Source organism: Caretta caretta, chromosome 6, assembly GCF_965140235.1.
Source record: "Caretta caretta isolate rCarCar2 chromosome 6, rCarCar1.hap1, whole genome shotgun sequence".
In the NCBI taxonomy this organism is placed as follows: Eukaryota; Metazoa; Chordata; order Testudines; family Cheloniidae; genus Caretta; species Caretta caretta.
Genome location: NC_134211.1, coordinates 7341027 through 7354616, shown reverse-complemented (window position 1 = coordinate 7354616; position 13590 = coordinate 7341027). Strand labels below are relative to the sequence as shown.

General features: G+C 45.7%; 1 pseudogene; it reads right to left on the bottom strand.

Annotated features, from left to right (window-relative positions):
- Positions 1-4562: 4562 nt before the first annotated feature.
- On the bottom strand, positions 4563-5155 carry LOC142072420 (olfactory receptor 5I1-like; annotated as a pseudogene).
- Between the last annotated feature and the right edge of the window lie 8435 nt (positions 5156-13590).

Genomic DNA, 13590 nt, shown 5'->3' with positions numbered 1-13590 from the left:
TACTCGCAAGTCAATGGAGTTACTTCTGGGATGAATCTGTCTCAGGGTTTACAAAGTCCAAAGAAAGCCAAACAAAGCAGACCCTTGACATAATTTCATGATCACCAGAGAAACTCTTTCATAGGTTGGTGAGAAGATAAAGAAGTAAATTGAAGCACTCCCATAAAAATGTCTAGGACTGAGATCTATGGTGCTGAACTAATGTGCACTGGAGAGATTCCATTGAGTCCAATGGCCAATGGCTCTTGTCCTTAATGAATGACAAGGGGGCTGGTATAGTTTTTTCAGATTGATTTGAATGAGAAGGGACAGCTCTTTTTTTTATACACAGCTGTTCTCTGGGAGAAGGTGCTACTGTACAAATTGTCTTGGCAAATTATCTTAACTTCAGTTACACTACAAATAGGTTTACTTATTCATTACTCTGGCAGAGCAAGTGTTAATATTGACATTATTTCTGTATCATGACTCATATGTTGTTTTCCTAACCATTCCCAATATGTTTTCTTGCCCAATTAGATAACGACAGAATTGCTCAAAAAACAATGTTTTAATGAGGCCCACAGCAGCTTATTATAATCCATAATAATGGATGCCATCTACATAGTTCTCCAAACTTTGGAGAATTATGTCAATATGAACATTACTGGCATAACCAGTGCTGGACAATAGCATTTACTCTTTCCCTTTTTTTCCCCTTTCAATATCTTCGCTTTCGGGCCAAATTCATCTCTGGCATCATTCTTTTATGCCAGGGCTATATTTGGCCCATTGTGTCCAAAGCCATGACAAATTAAACCAGGTCACTGCAGGCATGAGTCTATGATCCTTGCTCACATTGACTAGCACTTACTCATAGCAGGAGCCCCAATGAGATCAAGTTCTACTCAGTGCAAGTAAAGCCAGATCGGCTTAGGTTCCAAATAAACTAAAAAATGTTAATGTGCACAAGACAGACAAGAAGGGGCTTTATCCCATACATAACAACATGTTAGAGCATCTCGAAACTATAGGCTCGATTCTGTTGTCCTTACACTGAATAGCCCCTTACTGTGAGAGTGGTCTCATGGACTTCCACCTGCTGAAAAAGTGTGAGTAAGGGCATAAAAATCTGCCATTAAAAAGCCACGAAACTATGTTAGAGAAATAAGCAGAATATCTTATTTAATCTGGAAGAAACAGTGCAATCCTCAGAATGTTTTATGTCAATTCAACATTAATACAAATCAGTACTGAAAATGATGGTGAAGTGAAATACACTCGGCCAGATTCTAAGCTAGTGTAAATCAGCATCACCACATTGATGCCAAAGGGGCAGAAACCCCAGGTAATGTAATGTAACTTGAGGGAGTGCCACTTAAATTAATGTGGCTATATCTCCAGTGGGTGTAAATCATCTTTGCCCCATTGAAATCAATTCCATACGGCTAAATTGAGTGGAAATCCATCAATCTCAACAAAAAGCTCACAGATACAGATTGAAATCAATGGCGCTCCAGCTCCAGTTGGTGTAAGCTAGCGTCACTACATTGCAATCAATGGGGCCAGATCCCCAGCAGGTGAAAATCAGCATTAGCTCCATTGGTGCTAATGCGTGAGACCCCAAAGTAAATAGGTGGAGCGCTACTGAACGCATTGGGCCAGAACCATAACTAGTCAAAATTGGTGTCATTCCATTGAAGTCAGTGTGGCTACACACATTTAAACAAGAAGAGGATCTGGCCCTTATGACCATAGGATTTCCCAAGGCACATAAATGACTTACGGGCAAAAGCCCCTTATTGGGGCAGCAGTCTGGCTTGTTCTATCCAGTTGGCAGATCATGTCCTTAACTTGTAACCTGGTGTAGATATGTAACCCACACACCGCCTGGGTGTGGTGCTCTGTCCCATCTGCTGGCACTGAGACCACTCAAAGAGAGTTTAATGAGTCTACCCTACATCCTTAGTCAAGAGCCATGTGGCTTTTAGCTCATGTGGTAGAGGCTCATGTACTAAGCTGCAGAGTTACCAAATTCAATCCCAACCGCCGAAGACTGGGGCCTGTCGGTGTTACAGATGCACATCAAATTACCCACCCACAGGGGCAAGTGTGAATTGTCTGATGTTCATAGCTTCCCGATATTAACCTTAATCCTAACCATACCGCTGCAGAGTTTGGGGAAGTTCTGGGGCAGACTCTTGTTCCATGACTGAACTAACCTGTAGAAGCTACCAGTTCCCCTTGGTCTCATAGAAACATGGGGATTGCCAGACAGGATCAGACACAAGGTCTATCTAGTCCAATAGCCTGTCTATGACAGTGGCTTATACCAGATGCTTCTAAGAAAAGCGGAAGAAGATCATAGTAGGCAGATGTGGGATAATCTTCCCCCAACATTAGGTCATTGGAGAATGAAAATGGTGATATATTAGGTGATGGTCTGTTTCCATCTTGGCATTTTGTCAGAGGCCCATGCAGTGGTTATTCTAATGTTGTTTAATCAGTTCTCCCTAAGAATCATCTGCATTGTCAGCTTTGTCCACAACCCGCCCTGACTTTGTATAGGTCCATATCTGAGTCTGCACTGGGATCAGAGTGAACCTCACATGATCTATGAGTTTGATGGAAATATTTTCCACATACCAGGCCCTGAGTTCTCTCTCTGATCCCACAGGATTGACATATACTTTTCTCTGCAGTCCTAGCCTCCTTACAATTCTGTCACAGTAGTGCTAGAATTGAGATTGTGTGATCTTAGCACACCAGGAGTTGAGCACAGTCTAACAAAAGAGAATATAAAATAGATGGGCCTGTATATTTAACAGCATTCTCTCCTGAGATGCAATTTCAGAACAGCTCAGGTATTTGTATGACTTCAGCATCCTTTTACCTGAATTTCAATCTACAGAGGACACCCAACCTAAAGCACTAATGGTAACTGCAATTCACCTTTAAATCAAGAATAAGAGGCCTGTGATTTACAAACAGAATCTCTTGAGGTCTAGCCTTACTGAGTACAACAAACTGCAGAAGCCCTCTAAGTAGAATGCTGGAAGTGTGCTACTCCCATAATAACCCAGTGGTCAGTGGATTGAAACCAGGGTCAGCTAGCCCTGGCCTGTTTATTATTTACGGGTATAAAATGTCCATGACTAAAGTTAGTCTGGAAAGTGGAAGAAAGTGTCTAACCATCAGAGGAGGGAGGTTCAGGAACAGCCTCCCACTAGAATTAGTGGAGTTATACAACCTAACTCGATTTAAAGTGGAGTTGAATAAGTTTATGAATGGGATTATATCACGTTGCTGCCTGCAACAGCAGTAGACTGGACTCAGTGACCTCGGGGGGTCACTTCCTTTCCTATGTTGCTCTTGGGATTGCCAATATTAATGAGCCTGCATTATGCACAACCATTTTTGTGCAATTCAAAGAAATGCTGCAACCTGAGAAATCAGGATGGTGACCCAGAGAACTTGCCCCCACTCTCACAGCTGTTTATTGATTTTTTTAAAAAATCAGTAACTACATTTATTGAGAAAATATCTTCCTGTATATCATCCTTCTAAAGGCGTCCTTCACTCTTTGTTTCTAAGGCTATAGATCAGGGGGTTCAGCATAGGGAACACAGAGATGACGTTGTTATGGTCCAAGATGTAGCCAAAACTGGGTTGTAAATACATAAAATCAGAGTACTGTAGAAGGCAGTGACAGCTGTCAGGTGAGAGGCACAGGTAAAGAAAGGTACAAACGGGTTTGAGTGGATCTTCAGGATGGTGTATTAAGAAGACGGCCTGAAACATAAGGCCGTGTATCAGAGTCCTGGTGTGAGGCCTAAATCCTGAGCTGAAGTAACCAAAACTTTGCAGATCTAAAGCAAAGCCAAGCTGTGAGCAAGAGGCAGGCCCCGTTCACAGAATCTGGCAAGAACAGGGCTGATGTTGCAGAATCACACGTGCTTAAGTAGTGCTAGGCACAAGTATATACACGCCAGCACATTCCAGAAAGGCGGTACCAGAACACCTCGATACCAACCACATGCCCCAGAGATAACAGGAGCACGCTGACCCATCTTAAGAATAAGGTCAGGATGACAGCATGATGGATAGAGATGTTTTAATCAAACCAACATGTACAAGATAATGGGCAGCCCTTGGATCCCTCAATGAGTGGCACCCTAATACGTCAGAGGGTGTCACTCTGATACGTCAGGGGCAATACGTCACTTGTTTGTATTTGTGTATAAAGATGTATCTCAGAGGGAGTGTCTTTGGCCAGCCTAGGGAGCAGTGGAGAGTCCCACCAATGACTGAGTTGCGTCCATTGACACAAGCATACAGGTCTGACAATCCATCCAGATGCTATTACTGTGCTCTATTGACAGTAAACCTGGCCAGGTGCCTTCACTGAAAATTAAGTCTGTGGATTTCTTGGTCTGTTTAATTGAGGTCTGCTATCTCCACAGAGTTGGGACAGCACACTGAACAAACACACACGCAGCCAACATCTGACCACTGATGGCGACGAGGCTGTACATATTAGAGACTATCTAGAAGAACTAGCATAGTAATCTTGACAAATATAGTCAACAAGGTGAAATGAATAACATCATTGCGTTGTGTATGTCAGAGCAGGACAGCTTAAGGATGGGGAGGGATGTCAGAGAAGAAATGATTGCTGACCCTGAGGTGAGAAAGACAAGCTGAATATACAAATTATTTGGGCCGTTGAATTCACAAAGACACAACATCTATCAGCACACAGGGTTTCCTGGACATGATGACCCTCTAGAGCAGTGGGTTACAGATGACTGTGAATCGGTGAGAGGCCATGGCGGCCAGGAGGCATCATTCATTGGTCACAAAGACACAGACAAAGAAAAATTGCACAGCTCACTCAGTGAATGAAATGATTCTATTACTCTCTGCTACAGAAGTCATGAGCACCCTAGGTGCAATGGCAGAGGAATAACCAACATTGACAATGGACAGATTACTGAGGAAGAAGCACATAGGGGTGTGAAGATGGGAGTTAATCCTGATTAAAAGTCATCCCAAGATTCCCTACCAGTGTGATAACATAGCTCGATAGGAACAACATGAAGAGTGGGACGTGTAGCTCTGGGTGGTCCATGAATCCCAGAAAAATCAACTGTGTCACCATGGTATGAGGCGGCATGGGTGGGAAATCTAAATTTGCAAATAAACTGGAGCCAAAAAGGGAGCATGTGTAGATTCCTTGTAACAACTCTGACTGCTCCTGTGAAATAGTGTGTCTTGGGGAATATATTATGGGTTATGCACACACTTCCCCCTGGAGCTGGTGCACTGTCTCCTTACAGAAACACAAAACACTGTGCATTTTTTTGCATTCAATTAAATATGTGAAGAGATTCCGCCACAATACAAGAGACTGTCCAAATCTGAATCGTTCCCATGCCAGAAATATCCCTTAGGGCACAGGGCTTTGCCATCTATGTCTCTCCTGCCCACCCTCTGTGTTGTTAAATCAGATTAGTTTGGAAACGAGGTAAATCATCTCTTGTAAAAGTACAGACAATAATGAATGGTGTAGAACGTTTTCATTTACACTGGTTTTCTCTTCTGGCTCCCATCAATGTCAGTGGGAGTTGATGGCACTTGGCACCACTGAAACTCAAAGCAAAAGTCCTACAAAGGTTCTGTGTCTAACATTGGGAATCCCCAGCAGAAAGATGTTGCAGGGCTAATACGTACCTGTAGAGACATTCATGTCATTGAATGTCTTTTTTTCTTCCTGAAGGCTAGATATTAAATGGAAAGATCTGCTCAACTTTAGAGAGTCACGAGCACCAAAGGGCAATAATACATGTAGATGACCATAAGTGATAGCTAACATAAGGACCATAAGAAGTTCTAAAAATCATTCCCCCCCCCATTGGGTATATCTATGTGCCATTCCAAGGTGTGATTTCAGCTTGGGTATTCCTCAATCTCTACAGAAGTGGTGTAGGTCCAAAAACCTAACTTTGATAATTCTTTTAAAGGATAATTATTTTAAGTGGTAATATTATAAGTGGGTACAGAGTAGATATAGGTTGGAAAAGGATTTCCTGTCTCCTGAACATATTCAAGATTTCAAAATATTTTCCCATTCTACATTGGGATGAAACCAGGTCTTCTGCAAAAACTTCCCAGAAAGTGAGAGGTAGAGAAGCTTGACCCATGAATAACCAGTAGCCCAGTGGTTAGGGTACTCATCTAGGTTAAGGAATGAACTGGTGGATTTTCAACAGTTCCAGGGAGACTCGCTGACAGTCACTAATGTGACTTGGCCCTCCAGATAAGCCCCGGATACTACCACTCAAAATGCCACCCAGCAATTGCCTGGTGGGTCAGGATGACTTGACCACCACAGAAAAGGTTGGGGGAGAAAGGATGCTGGAGAGACTGTAGTAACACTTATAGAAAGGGGTGCATCCGTTTGTCATCATCCATGTCCATCACCTGCAGTACCATTCCCCATAGCTCTCTTCCCTCTAGGCAAACCCACAGTTTCTTGTGGATGCTCTTCCCCAGGCCACACCTAACTCTCCCCAAACTCACTATCTCCCCCACCAAGCTGATCACAACTCCTTCTTCCCCATTCCAAATCAGGCACTTGGACTTGGGTCTCTCACATCCCAGATCAGGCTTACAATCACTGGGCTATCAAGATAGACTTTCTCTTTGTGTGTCCCAACGAATCCTTTATAGTTCATCCAACAGGAGAGACTGAGAGACAGAGATGCACCACAGAATACAAAACAGGGCAGACATTAGGGCACTCCCCTGTGATATTGGAAACATAGATCTATTTCCCTGCTCTTACTTAGGCAGAGAAGTGACTTGAATAGGAGTCTCCCACATCCCAGGTGCGTGCCCTGCAAGCTGGGATTTGGCTATTTTGGAGTTGCTCTCTCTATGTCTCTGGAGTTTAATCACAAATTCCACCCTGAACCTGAGAAATGTTGAATCAAAACTGAGACATTCCAATTAAAAGATTCCTATTTGGCAAATCCATATTTGTGGGGGAAAATCCATTTTATTAAAAAAAGTTCCCAGCCAGCTTGAGTGCAGAGAATGGACAGTGCCCACTTTGTGAGCAGCTGTTCAGTATTTTGTTTAAGCCTCATCATTCAATGTGTGGGCCCAGGTGTGATGGAGAGCTGGGCAAGAGCTGCTGATTCAGCCCTCTGTCAGGCCAGCTCCCATTAAGGGAAGCAAATTGGAGCTGGCTAGAAAAACCTGCACCGAGTTGGTGAATGGGAGACAGTTACCCACCCAATTAGCCTGGGGCTATAGAAAAGGCTGGGAGAACAGCCTCTGAAAGTGGGGAAGAGTAAGGGAGTGGGGGTAGGGGTAGGGAGGCGAGGCGAGGCGAGGCGAGGCGAGGCACAAAGAAATTAAGGTCAAAACTTGCCACTAATTTTGGGTGCCCAATTTGAGACCTTGCAGCAGCCCAGAACTGGAATTGCTGGGAAAATCCCCTGTTCAGCCCCTGGAATCCCTGGGATGTTGCCTGCCCAGGGCAGATGGACTCTTGGGGGGATTAAACTGGGAAGCTCTAGCAAATCCCGATTGATCCTGTGTGAACAGCAATTTTTTAAAGGGTCAAATTTGGGCAGAATTTCATGAGACCGGCATAAGGCAGCACCCTGTCAAATTTCAAGTCACTGCTGCAAAGCTTGGGGTCACCAGAGCTTTTCAGAGGAAAAGTCATCTGAGATGGGGTGTTTTTTTTGTTTTTTGTTTTTTTTTTAATGTGGGTAGAACAATGTCTTTTCCCCTAGCTTTGGTCTCAGAAATGGCAGAACAGGCTGAATCTTTCCAACTAAATACATTTCAATCTGAGGCAGGCAGCAGCCTTTTAAGTCAGGTCAATAAACCGACAGGAAGCATTTCAGTATTGGAACGTCCACATGTTTCATGCTGATCAAAAATTTGAAAACCAAAGATTTTGACATTTGCAAATGGACATTTTTCAGAATTTCCATTCTGTTCAAAATGTTAATATTTGAGCTTTTTTCCTTGATTTGTCACCATTTGTTTGCATCCCAAGTCAGTTTTTCCGATGGCATGGAAATTCTTAATTTCACTCAGCTCTGCCCTGTAGAATAGACTCAGCTACAGCAGGGTAAAGGTGTTTTGTTCTAGGGTAGCCCTAGGGAGAAAGCACTAATGCAATTCGATAGGTAGCTCTGTGGTGCAATGGCTAGTCCATGATCCCTGCTAATGGAGGTGGTGATGCACAGATTGGGGTTTCACCTGAGTCAATCATTTCAACATTTCCTTTATGGCCTGTATTATGCAGGAGGTCAGACTAGCTGATTACAATGGTCCTCTCTGGCCTATAGTCCATGGACCTATTCAGTATATGACACCTTTATATTGATATAACTTCATCCACACCGATGCTTATACCAGTATATCAGAGGAGAAGCACATCCCTAACAGATATAGCAACACCTGTAAATCTTTCGGCTGTAGGCCAGATCTAAGTGTTGGCACGTGGCAGAGATGAAACCTGTACTCCTAAATTGAATTGCCACTTTGGACATCTCAATCCAGAACCAGGCCCCATTGCTATTCCTGAAATCCCCTCTCAACTGAGGCCAAACCCCATAGATGCCTAAACTCACTTGGCACCTACATTCTTGCAGTAAAACCTCCTTTGTGCCTGTTTCAGCCTCTGAGGATGCACACTGCTACTTCTTTCTGAGTATCCAGATGCCTACCTCTTCCACCTCAAAGGAGAAGAGATTTCACCAGGTGTCTCCCACCTCTCCTGTGGGCACTCTAGTTGCTGAAATATGCGATATTCTGGTGTGGTTCTCCCTCGATCTCTCCTGTTAGAGCTGTTCTATTTTGGAATCTGTGATTTATTATCCCCAGCCTCCAGGAGACATCAAAGACATTTTCATGATCTCTTCTGACATTCTATCAGGGGGTAGCCATGTTCGTCTGTATCCACAAAAACAACACGGTGTCCGGTGGCACCTTAAAGGCTAACAGATTTATTTGAGCATAAGCTTTTGTGGGCAAAAACCCACCACTTCAGATGCATGGAGTGAAAATTACAGATGCAGGCATTGTTATCCTGACACATGAAGAGAAGGGAGTTCCCTCACAAGTGGAGAGCCAGTGTTGGCAGGGCCAATTCAATCAGGGTGGATGTGGTCCACTCCCAATAATTGATGAGGAGGTGTCCGGTTTGGCCAATTTACATGGTAGAGGGGCATTGCTGGCACATGATGGGATATATCACATTAGTAGACCTGCAGGTGAATGAGCCCCTGATGGTGTGGCTGATGTGGTTGGGTCCTCTGATGGCGTCACTGGAGTCGAATAGGGACTGGGAGTGGCTGGCTCACTACAAAAGCAGCTTTGCCTCTCCTGGAATTGACACCTCCTCATCAATTATTGGGAGCCAAACCAGCCCATCACTTCCTCCACCAAATACAAACCACAATGGAATTTACTGAGTGTACACCTACACCATGACTGGTTAGAAATGTCATTATTATTATCTTTTGAGCATCTCTTGGTGAATGTGGCAGTGAAATTCCATAGAAACATAACGGCCATACTGGGTCAGACCAAAGGTCCATCTAGCCCAGTCTCCTGTCTTCTGACAGTGGCCAGTGCCAGGTGCCCCAGGGGGAATGAACAGAACAGGCAATCATCAAGTGATCCGTCCCCTGTCGCCCATTCCTAGCTTCTGGCAAACAGAGGCTAGGGACACCATCCCTGCCCATCCTGGCTAATAGCCATTAATGGGCCTATCCTCCATGAGCTTATCTAGTTCTTTTTTGAACCCTGCTATAGTCTTGGCCCTCAAAACATCTTCTGGCAAGGAGTTCCACAGGTTAACTTAGTATTTATCCCTAGGAGATGCATTTTCTCATTTCTAGGCTCTAGGAATCTGAGAGTCAAAAGTAACATAGAATCAGTTACAGTCCATACCACTTACAAATGTTAGTACCTCTGGGAGGATTTGTAAGAGGGAGGAAAAATAATGCACATGGTGACAAAGAATGTCTGTAAAACATACACTGACTTCAATAGGACTGTGACACTTTAAGGCTACATAGACAGTGATACCAAACTTTTCTGCTGGGGCTGCCTCATAGTAGGCACCTAAATTTCTATTTAGGCACCTATGTAAAAGGGCACTGAGCATCCCTTGTGCCCTTTGAGGTCGTTTGGATTAGGAAGAGAAAATCAATGACCATGAATAAACTCTATGGCATTGATTATTTGCGTACACTCATAGGAGATTATTTGCCTCCCTTCTAAACTAAACACTCCCAATCTATATATCTCTTATTTTATAGAAGATTTGACCCACTGGATGGTTTCATGCATATTAACACAGAGTATACAATATTTCTGTAGCTAGAACATATCCTATCTCTAATGGAAAGCATGTGGGTAATACAAAGGAGTGTCCTTTGATGTATTATGTTTGTTCGTATGAAATGGTGTATAATCACAGGGATTATGAGGGATCTGTACTCAGTACTTTATTGGCCCCTGATTAATTGTAATCCTTATTTTTATTTTTCACCAGCAGAGGAGAGAGTTTCTGGAAGAAATGGCAGAGAGAAATCACACCACGGTGACAGAGTTCATTTTTGTAGGATTCAAATGTTCATCCAGATCTACAGACCCCCTCTTTATGTTTTTCCTTGTGATGTATGTGGTCAGCCTGATGGGGAATCTTGGGATGATAGCGTTAATCATGGCTGAAACCCGACTTCATACCCCCATGTACTTTTTCCTAAGCCAGATGTGCATTTGTAGATATTGGATATTCCAAAGCCATAGCTCCCAGGCTGCTCATGACCTTGGTAGCAGAGACGAGAACCATTCCTTTCATTGAGTGTGCGGCACAACTATTCTTCGTCTGTTTCTTTGACCAGTGAAAGTTGCCTCCTGGCTGTGATTGCGTATGACCGCTTCAAAGCTATCTGTAATCCACTGCTCTACAGAACCATCATGCCCAAGAGACACTGTGTCCTGTTGGTGGCTGGCACATATGTCTGTGGCTCTGTGAATTCAATTGTGGAAACTCTATTTATATTCAGTCCATCCTCGAGCAGAGACAATGAGTCCCCATTTCTTTCAAAGGTATCCATGTAATCTGGGTATTGATCAGGATGCTGGGTGTCCGAGTCAAGATGGTGGAGTAAGTCCAGGGGTGGAAGCTGGTTCAAGGAAAAATTGCACAGCTCACTCAGTGAATGAAATGATTCTATTACTCTCTGCTACAGAAGTCATGAGCACCCAGTCATTTCCACTGCGCAACTCCAGCAGGGATATCATCGGGCTAGGCTCATGTAGTGAGGTCATTGTTCACATCTGGTGTGGTGTGTCCCTGTTGCATACGGGCCACTTACTTGCAGACAGCCTGCTTTTCTCCAAAAAGTTGCACCACCTAATGTCACGTGCTGCATCCGATAATTAGGCCCAGGGGTTAGAGCGCAGGTTGCAGTGAGGTGCAGGATTGTGCCTAGGCTGAGAGTGGTGCTAGAATCAAGGTCCAGGGACACACCACAGTCCAAACCAAGATCAGAGTCCATCAAAAAAGCAGAAGGAGAACCAGAGCCAGAGTCTAAATCCCTGCCAAAGGTCATAGCCGGATAGTCAGAGAGCAAAGATCAGCCAAGTCAATGCAAGCCAGAGTCCAGATACAGGCCGAGGGTCAAAGCCGGGTAGCCAATGTCCGAGTGTTTGAGGAAGATCAGGAGGAGAAGACAATGTTGGAGTGGGTTGCTGTAGGGCCTGGAGCGGGGCTAGAGAAGGGCAAGGAGAATATGGAACCAGGATGGGTAGCCAACATCTGGAGGTAAGAAGGGTCACGCCAAAGTCATAATCAGAGACCGGAGCCAAGGGTCAAGCCAGAGTCAACAGTGAAGAACCGGAGGGCAGAGCAGGACAGGGTGGTGCATGCAGGCAGGAACCAGGATGACTTACAGGTTCTCCTAGGCTCTGCCCAGCTGGGTCCCTAGAGACCCCTCATTGGGGGGGGTCTCCCTTTCTAGGAATAAATGGAGAGCAAGATGTCAAAGATGTCTCTGACCCTAGGATCCAAGCCAAGGGGAGCTACCACCCAGGCATTGTGCTAGGACCCCATCACCCTCCCTGTTCATTTCACACTCAGAGACCCCCCCAGAAGGAGGGCAGAATAAAGGGCAGAACCTGAAGTTGCCCCTCGGGGAAAGGGACTAGCCTGGGACCCAGTCCAGTTCCCAGATCTACCCCCAGGAGTGTGTGACCAGGATCTCAGCCCTTCCTCTGTGTCTCATACCCCACCTCCCAGATGGGGAGGATCCTTCCTTGCCCCAAGGTGCTAGGGGGAGTTTCATTTGTGGATGGGAAGGGTTCAGATACCATGTGGGTGTCTTGGGCCCCAGGTGGGGGATGGTCAGACATTCACTGCAACGGGGTGACATGTGCCATAGGGAGGTCTGAGCAGTGATGACAGGGGAGGCGCTGCACATTGGGCCAGCCCTCCCAGACTGCAATGGTTACTGAGGATAACCCCTGGCCCTGAGGATGCTCTCATTTCTGGGCCAGCCCCATGGCCCTGACAGCTTGATGCTTCTGAAACTGGCCTCTGGTCATGGGGGAGGGACCATATCTGGCCTGGCCCCAGCTCCAGGGATCTGGGTGGGACATGGTGACAAGAGCGAGGTGCTCGGCCTGGGTTTCTCTCAGTGCTGTGGGGTTTGTGCCCACTCCCCCCAGCTGTTCTCCCCCAGGCCCAGTGAGAAATAGCACTACCTGCGGCAGGGAGTGGGAGCTTCTGGACATGGGAAGCGGGGGCCTTTCAAGTCTGTCCCACGGAGCACAGCCCCTGCAGCTCTTTGGAACCTGGTGCAAGCACCGGGTATAGAAGAGATGGGCCATTATCGTCACTGTAACCTCCTACTGCTGCAAGGGAACAAGAATCAGTCAGAGATTCTGACATACATGGCAACGAAGGGCATTAACAGCAAAGGGAACCAGCAAAATTTCCACCCCAACTTTCCCCACGTCTGAGGGATGGATTCTCTCACCCAACCCCCGAGACTACATCTTGTCTCCTCCCTAGTGACCTCCAACCCCTCTCCCACAGTTGCGGAATGAACTTCTGTCCCCTTCCTCTCAGCCCCACTGGGAGAGCTGTTCTACCTCCCAAACCAGCCGGGGATTAAACTCCGCTCCCCAGAATCCCCTCAGCCTCCCTCTCCCCATCCAGCTGAGGGGCTGGAAGGCTCTGGGCAGTAGTGCTGTGGGGTGAGAGGACACCTTTCCCAAGGGCCCCACCCCTGTTGTTAAGATGACGCCATGGACAGTAGCTGAGGGGAATGGGACACTTCAGTAGCCTCTGCTGACTGACTCCTCCAGTTCTCCCAGAGCAGGTGGTGGCTGGGATAACATGATACTAGGGCCCTAGGAACCAACCTGAGGACCGGAGGGGTATGAAAGGCTCACAGGGGGAGTTGGCAGCCCCTAGCATGAGCAATAGCAGCATGTCATGTTGATGTGACACCTGTTTGGAAATAGCCGAGCTGGGTCTGCTCTGCTTTGAGCTGCTCAGGGGAGAAG